This window comes from Lissotriton vulgaris, unplaced genomic scaffold, assembly GCF_964263255.1.
Source record: "Lissotriton vulgaris unplaced genomic scaffold, aLisVul1.2 SCAFFOLD_2367, whole genome shotgun sequence".
Classification (NCBI taxonomy): Eukaryota; Metazoa; Chordata; class Amphibia; order Caudata; family Salamandridae; genus Lissotriton; species Lissotriton vulgaris.
Window position 1 is genome coordinate 303,361 of NW_028245537.1, and position 7,369 is coordinate 310,729.

General features: G+C 40.0%; 1 long non-coding RNA gene across 2 annotated transcripts in view; it reads right to left on the bottom strand.

The window, feature by feature from the left end:
- Window positions 1-6,139, bottom strand: part of LOC147666370 (uncharacterized) — a 41,570-nt gene extending 35,431 nt beyond the window's left edge. The window contains exons 1-4 of one of the 2 annotated variants that reach the window (XR_015304824.1): window positions 6,068-6,139; window positions 5,886-5,973; window positions 5,718-5,799; window positions 1,880-2,171 (exon numbers count right to left, since the gene is read on the bottom strand). This is a non-coding gene — a long non-coding RNA (uncharacterized LOC147666370). Of the gene's footprint in view, window positions 1-1,879; window positions 2,172-5,717; window positions 5,800-5,885; window positions 5,974-6,067 lie in introns of those variants that run through there. The other variant, XR_015304825.1, reaches the window with a different exon arrangement.
- Between the last annotated feature and the right edge of the window lie 1,230 nt (window positions 6,140-7,369).

Consider the following 7,369-nt stretch of genomic DNA (forward strand, 5'->3'; position numbering starts at 1 on the left):
AGACAAGAGAGACAACCACAAAAGTATACATAAGATTATCTCACAAAAATTATAAGATTAGCAGCATTAACATCAACAACTGCTTTCCATAAGTATTTACATCAAATTAAGAATTCATTGTAAAATATACATTGAGTGTGAAAGATTTTTGAAATTCAAAGAACTGTCCTATCAGATATCTTTAAAAATCAAGATGCATCAACTTCCTCAATCGGAGGGATTTCTTTAAAAAATCAGTCCGAGGTACACATATATTAAATATTCAAATTTTTTGTTTTAAATATCAAGGCAGGCCTACATTGTCTAAAATTCTGTATCAGGGGTTTCGCGCAGATGGATCGCAGATTTTTATGGAATTACAGAAGAAAATTAAGGGCATTCATTTTTGGGGACTGGGGCTTATTGTTCCTCAACAGCCATTGGTCCAGAGCCATACAGAGAAAAAAAAACACAAAGGGGAAAAGAAGAATGAAGAGAATGATTGGAAATCAGTGGCAAAGGGAGAAAGCAGAAATAAAATACTACCTTCAAGAGTGAAATAAAGGGGCAGGGATTGTCTGGTGATGGATTAACGAGTCATGAGATGGAATCAAGACTACGCTTCCTTGGCATTCAGTTCCCCAATCTTTGGTTGTACTGGGCCTCTTCGCAAACCGTTGGTCACCGACACAGGGTTGGATTGGTGCCACAATTCGGCCCGAGTGGCCAAAAAACAGTGGCCCACCTTTGCAGAACGCAACCTTTTGCAATATACTGCTTAATTAGGATAATGGAGCTAAATGATGGCAAACATTTGCGGTTATAAAAGTATTTTAAAGCTTATAGGGCCAGTACTTAAATAGGAAATTAACATTCCAATGAAAAAAATATACTTTAGAATCCAAGAATTATCAAAAATACTAGGAACTCAACTTTTAATTGTGTTTTTTATCCATACGTTTGCTCTGGATGTTTATATTAATGTTGACTGAGAAACATGATATGGCTCAGACCTAAACTGCCTTTTCCACTCACCATGGGCTTTTATGATATTCATTTTATTTTTCAGAGTCCGGTGAAAGGTGCAGGTGTTTTTTTGTTTTACTGTGACTAGTATCATGTGTACGTTCTGAGAAAGGGATTGATGCTAGTGAGTAAATGCAAAAATAAACCAAAAATAGTGTCACTTTCCTTACATGTAGTTTTATGTAGTACGAACTAGGCCCAGAGGCATTGGAGCGCTTTATGTGAGCACCAGATAACATTACAGAGGGTCATATTATTTTTTGTAGTTTAATGTAGATTAAGTGATTTGCCCAGAATCACAGGATGTCGAACTGACGCTGGGACTTGAACCTGATTTCCCAGTTTCAAAGTCAACTAAGGCCACAACCTGTCCCTGTTGACTGCAGTAATTGATATCTTGCAGACATAGGAGAAGAGCAGAGATGGATTTATCTCCGCCGTTTGCTTGGAGTGGAGGAGGACAAAAATTATCTGAGGATCTCCCTCGCTGGCCCTCACCAACCCCGACCACCCATTGCTCGAGCCCTCTCCCCTGCTGCAGACTCCTTAAAAGTAAGTGCTAATGGCTTCCCATCAGCAGCAGTCGAGCCAGCGGCCCGCCACGGAGAGGCCAGCGCTCCTGCACCTCTCCAGGCTCCGTGCTCCTCCACCACCAACAGCTCAGCATCCGGGCAGGCGCCATTTTCTGCAGGGAATATTTCAAAACATGAAGTGCTACAAGGGACTTGTTTTAAATATGTTGACTCTTAGTTGGTAAGTGGTTTATCGAAATCCACCTATTTGTATCCTCAGGATATCCAATTCATTTTAAAAAACAACATTAAATGCAAGGAAGGGCAAATTAAGAAAAAGAGCTAGAGAAGGTGGATTTGTTCAAAAAACTTTACTTAGAAAAAATGAAAAGGGATGCAGACATAAATCAATTTAAGCAAAACGGTTATGAACTAAGAAAGACAATTAATTTCTCTATAATTCAAAACCAAAATATCAACTCCAAATGATACAGACAAACAACCCAGATTAACAATCAAATGTGGTTGTGAGGTGGTGTCAGATGACAGCCTTAAAGGAGATGATAATTAAATGTCGACGTTTCGGTCTCGATTGTATTCATCAGAAAGACCATCATCAGGACGATGTTTTGTTTCAATGCTTTGAGCAACTCCCTGTATTAAAAATAAATCAACTGTTATTATAAACATATTAAAAAGCTAACCAAATCCATAAGTTAAACCACCTAACACAGGCTCTTTTAGTATTTAGCCAAATGATTAAAAATTTCAACAGAAAGTATCTACCCCTTCTTGGTGATACCTTCCAACATTATAAAATTAAAACTACAGTCAATATGACTCAGTGCATCGTAAATCGGATTCATGGGTCAAGCATGCAGGGAAGCTCCGGAGCTCACAAGGTCAGTTCAGGGGCAGACTAAGGGACTATCGGACCACCAAGAGCCTGCTTTTAGCTGCCGCTGAGCCCCCCACACCAACGCCACCACGCATAGCGTGTTTAACTGGGCTCTGGTGAGAGGCCCCCTCCTCCTTCCCTTTAAACTTTGTTTTAGACTTTGCTGCCTCTCGTTCTGCGATCAGCTGCCTTGGCGCCTGTGGTCTTTCTCCCCTGACCCCTGGTCTCCGGATTGAACTCCTCTGCCCCAGCTACTCATGGACGATGATGCTGTGACTTTGCTGCGGACTGCCTTTCTCCCCCCGGACTTGCTGGCTATGGCAGCCCTCTTCCTGGACTTTCGGACTTGGAACTTTATGCTCCTCACCAATTTCTTTTTATGACTCGCTTCTTCTTCTACCTTTCTCCTCCACCATTTTAGCGATCTCTGACCTCCCCCTCTGTCCTAGCGACCTTTCTATTGTCTCTCCTGTTGCCTCTGACACACTCCTCACTGTCTTACTCATTACTATCTGCTTCCCTCTCGTTTGTCTCACTTTCCTGCCCTTCTCTGTCCCTCCCTTGGTGCTGTGACTGCATCCCCCCTCCGACCCCACTTAATGGAACTCTGCTTTTCTGTATATAGAGATAACTCTAATCACTTGTATATGCAGTAGACCTTTGTACTCTCTACCACTCCTATGTGACTCTTAGAGTATATCCATTAGTATCCCTTCCCTATGTATATAGAGATAACTCTAATCACTAGTATATGCAGTAGACCTTTGTACTCTCTACCACTCCTATGTGACTCTTAGAGTATATCCATTCGTATCCCTTCCCTATGTATATAGAGATAACTCTAATCACTAGTATATGCAGTAGACCTTTGTACTCTCTACCACTCCTATGTGACTCTTAGAGTATATCCATTCGTATCCCTTCCCTAGGTATATAGAGATAACTCTAATCACTAGTATATGCAGTAGACATTTGTACTCTCTACCACTCCTATGTGACTCTTAGAGTGTCTCCATTCGTATCCCTTCCCTATGTATATAGAGATAACTCTAATCACTAGTATATGCAGTAGACCTTTGTACTCTCTACCACTCCTATGTGACTCTTAGAGTATATCCATTCGTATCCCTTCCTTATGTATATAGAGATAACTCTAATCATTAGTATATGCAGTAAACCTTTGTACTCTCTACCACTCCTATGTGACTCTTAGAGTATATCCATTCGTATCCCTTCCCTATGTATATAGAGATAACTCTAATCACTAGTATATGCAGTAGACCTTTGTACTCTCTACCACTCCTATGCGACTCTTAGAGTATATCCATTCGTATCCCTTCCCTATGTATATAGAGATAACTCTAATCACTAGTATATGCAGTAGACATTTGTACTCTCTACCATTCCTATGTGACTCTTAGAGTATATCATTTGTATCCCTTCCTTATGTATATAGAGATAACTCTAATCACTAGTATATGCAGTAGACATTTGTACTCTCTACCACTCCTATGTGACTCTTAGAGTGTCTCCATTCGTATCCCTTCCCTATGTATATAGAGATAACTCTAATCACTAGTATATGCAGTAGACCTTTGTACTCTCTACCACTCCTATGTGACTCTTAGAGTATATCCATTCGTATCCCTTCCTTATGTATATAGAGATAACTCTAATCATTAGTATATGCAGTAAACCTTTGTACTCTCTACCACTCCTATGTGACTCTTAGAGTATATCCATTCGTATCCCTTCCCTATGTATATAGAGATAACTCTAATCACTAGTATATGCAGTAGACCTTTGTACTCTCTACCACTCCTATGCGACTCTTAGAGTATATCCATTCGTATCCCTTCCCTATGTATATAGAGATAACTCTAATCACTAGTATATGCAGTAGACATTTGTACTCTCTACCATTCCTATGTGACTCTTAGAGTATATCATTTGTATCCCTTCCTTATGTATATAGAGATAACTCTAATCACTAGTATATGCAGTAGACATTTGTACTCTCTACCACTCCTATGTGACTCTTAGAGTATATCCATTCATATCCCTTACCTATTTATATAGAGATAACTATATTCACCAGTCTCTTCTTTGTGTGACTTTACATCTTGTACATTTGCAATTTTTTTCTGTGTGTATCTTTTATGTAACGCATGTAATCCTAGGTCCTTATGTTTTGCAACTGGTTCTTATGTAAAGCGCTCTGACACCTTCGGGCAAAGTTTGCGCTATATAAAATCGCATTAAATAAATAAATACAAATAAATAAATATAAACCTGGACTGAGCCCGAGAGCATGCACATCTCATGCTGTGACAGTCAGGGCGGCCCATTGTCATTCTGCCTCTAACATTAGCCCTCTGGCCTGACTTCATGTGCATGGGGTCATGTTTCTTAATGCTGTAACAACAGCTTTTCACGCTGTGCACCAGGGGTGGAATACTTAGTAGACCCAAAAAAATGGTCCAACAACTGGCCTCAGTCTGATTCCCATTGGCCAATGGCCGATTGCCTACCTTGCCAATCCAAGGCTGCGCCGACACGTAATAAGTTAAAAATTAAGCACTGCTACTCCCTTTGCAGTGTCAGTATTTGATTAATCATACAAAAACAAAGGCTCCTGTGGACAATTACTCAAAAGATATGGTAATATTAATGCACGATGGCAATGTGGGTGATTTGGAAAAAGACGAAAGGCAAGTAAGTGGTGTATGCACTGGAAGAATATCGTTAAATACCAGCAAAGATAAATACTGATCTTACATATATAAACAATTTACACATTTATGTACACTTATACAAATTGAAAACAGTGAAATTGTGTCCCAAGTGAGTAATTACCAGCAAAAAAACAAAACATATTTACATAAAATCATAATGAAAAAAGAGTGACATAGGGTTTCTAATGTGAATTCATTTTTTGCGAAAGAAAGAGGCGACCTATTAGTTAATTTCAAAATAAATATTCAAGTTGTCCAATAAGGACAACTTAAGAGAACGGTCTGCTTCTTTACGAGTTGTCGACGACGTTTCGACCTTATATGGATAAAAGGTCTCTTCAGGACTGACTGTATGTGGGACATCTAAAAAAGTGATATTAAAAAATTAGGCGTGTGATATGCATCCGATAACAGTGACACTGTGAAGTGAGTGAATGAAAGCAACTTACAGAGATCCCAACCGGGACACTAGTTATAAAAAGAAGGACAATTTGGAAGGTTAATAATTGAGGATGTTTTAGGTTGTAAGACATGATTTGGTGCACGGGTATAGCAATCTGAACTCACCCCTGTAGTGACTAGATGCGGTGTACTCGTGATAGAACGATTCTCTAACGATTCCTGGAGCTTGTCCAAGGTTCAAAAATACCTGTCGATGCAAACACAAAGCCTATAATCGTGTCCGCATTCTGCATTAAAATATCCCAATCAACTGTGTTAAAAAACGGTACTAACCTCTGAGTACTTAATAGTGCTACAGATGAAGAAATTCTTAGTGCCGACGATGCGGCCGAGGTGTGTTAGGGCTCAGAAGATGCTGGCTCTGTAATTTAATATATGAGACAGTATCAGTGTAAGACGCTTGGATTGTAATTACAATCGCTTTTTGGAGGAGACCCACTTGTGGGCAATCTTACCTTAAATTTGACTTGCGAATTCCGGACAATCCCGAGATTACTGAAGGCGTCTGCAGAATGGCAGGGCGTGCCGAGCGATAATGCGGTGAGCTTCTGAATGGCTGGGAAGCTAATAAAGACTCGGTACTCGATTACGAGTTCTACCGCGAGCGCGTAAACATGGAAAAAATACTGACCGTACCTCATGTGCCCATACACACCAAACTAACGTTATATATATAAAGAAAGACATATCGTTTTGTGAATGTATTAGCGCCTACATTGGGAACTGTCGTATAAATTAATTAAACAGACCGGAAAATGGCGCGTAGGGGAATTGAACCCGAGTGTTGGCATTCATGTCATGTGCAAAAAAGCAGGCAGCGTTTAGCCCCGTGAGCTACTCGGTCAGGTAAGTCTAAAGGTTCCTAATTCCGGAATAGTGTTAGAGAGAGAGCAATCTAAATCTGTGCATACTGGGAAAACAATTCTTGGGGCAATATATAATTACCTCGGCATAATGCCGACAACAGAGACAATATTCAATAGAGAGCAACTTCTATATGGACAGTTACAATTAGTACACATCTGAAAAACATGGCTCGATACATGCAAAACTTCTTAAGGTAATGCAATATTTTGTCATATATTAATCATGTGCATAGTCATATACATACAATTGCCCAGGCATTTAGACAACAGATGTTATATCCATCATGAATGTGCATATTAAAATCACAGTGACCCATGTCAATAGCAATGTTCACGTAATATCTTATGGACATTTGTTCAGGTATATAACAGAAACGCATAGTATGAGGCAGATGTGAAACGGATAAGGATGTCAAACATTCAGTGAGGAGACGAACCCTCGCCGCTCCTCCGCCGAATTTAATCCCTCCTCAATTGATTTTATGCGATCTATCCATCGGCACTCTAATCTTTGAAGTATCTGAGACAAATCCCCTGTGCCTTATTGATGACTTGCCATGTTAGTTGGTATGCCCTGTGTGATTTTTCTTGATAGTGTTGTACCAAAGGAGCGTTCAAAACGGAGTTCCTAATTCTACTCCGATGTTGCCCTATGCGTGCCTTAATCGCCTGCTGGGTCTGTCCAATATAGGGCAATCCGCAAGGGTATAAAATGCAGTACACTACATTTTCAGTGTTACAGTTTGCAAAGAATTCCAAACTGTATTTTACATTTTTTAGTACAAACGTTTTCGTGTTGGTAGTGAATGCACATGCAACACAGTTGCCACATTTATAGTTGCCATGTACACTTGGGAGCTCCCATAAAGTCTGTTGTGTCCCCGTGCTGTT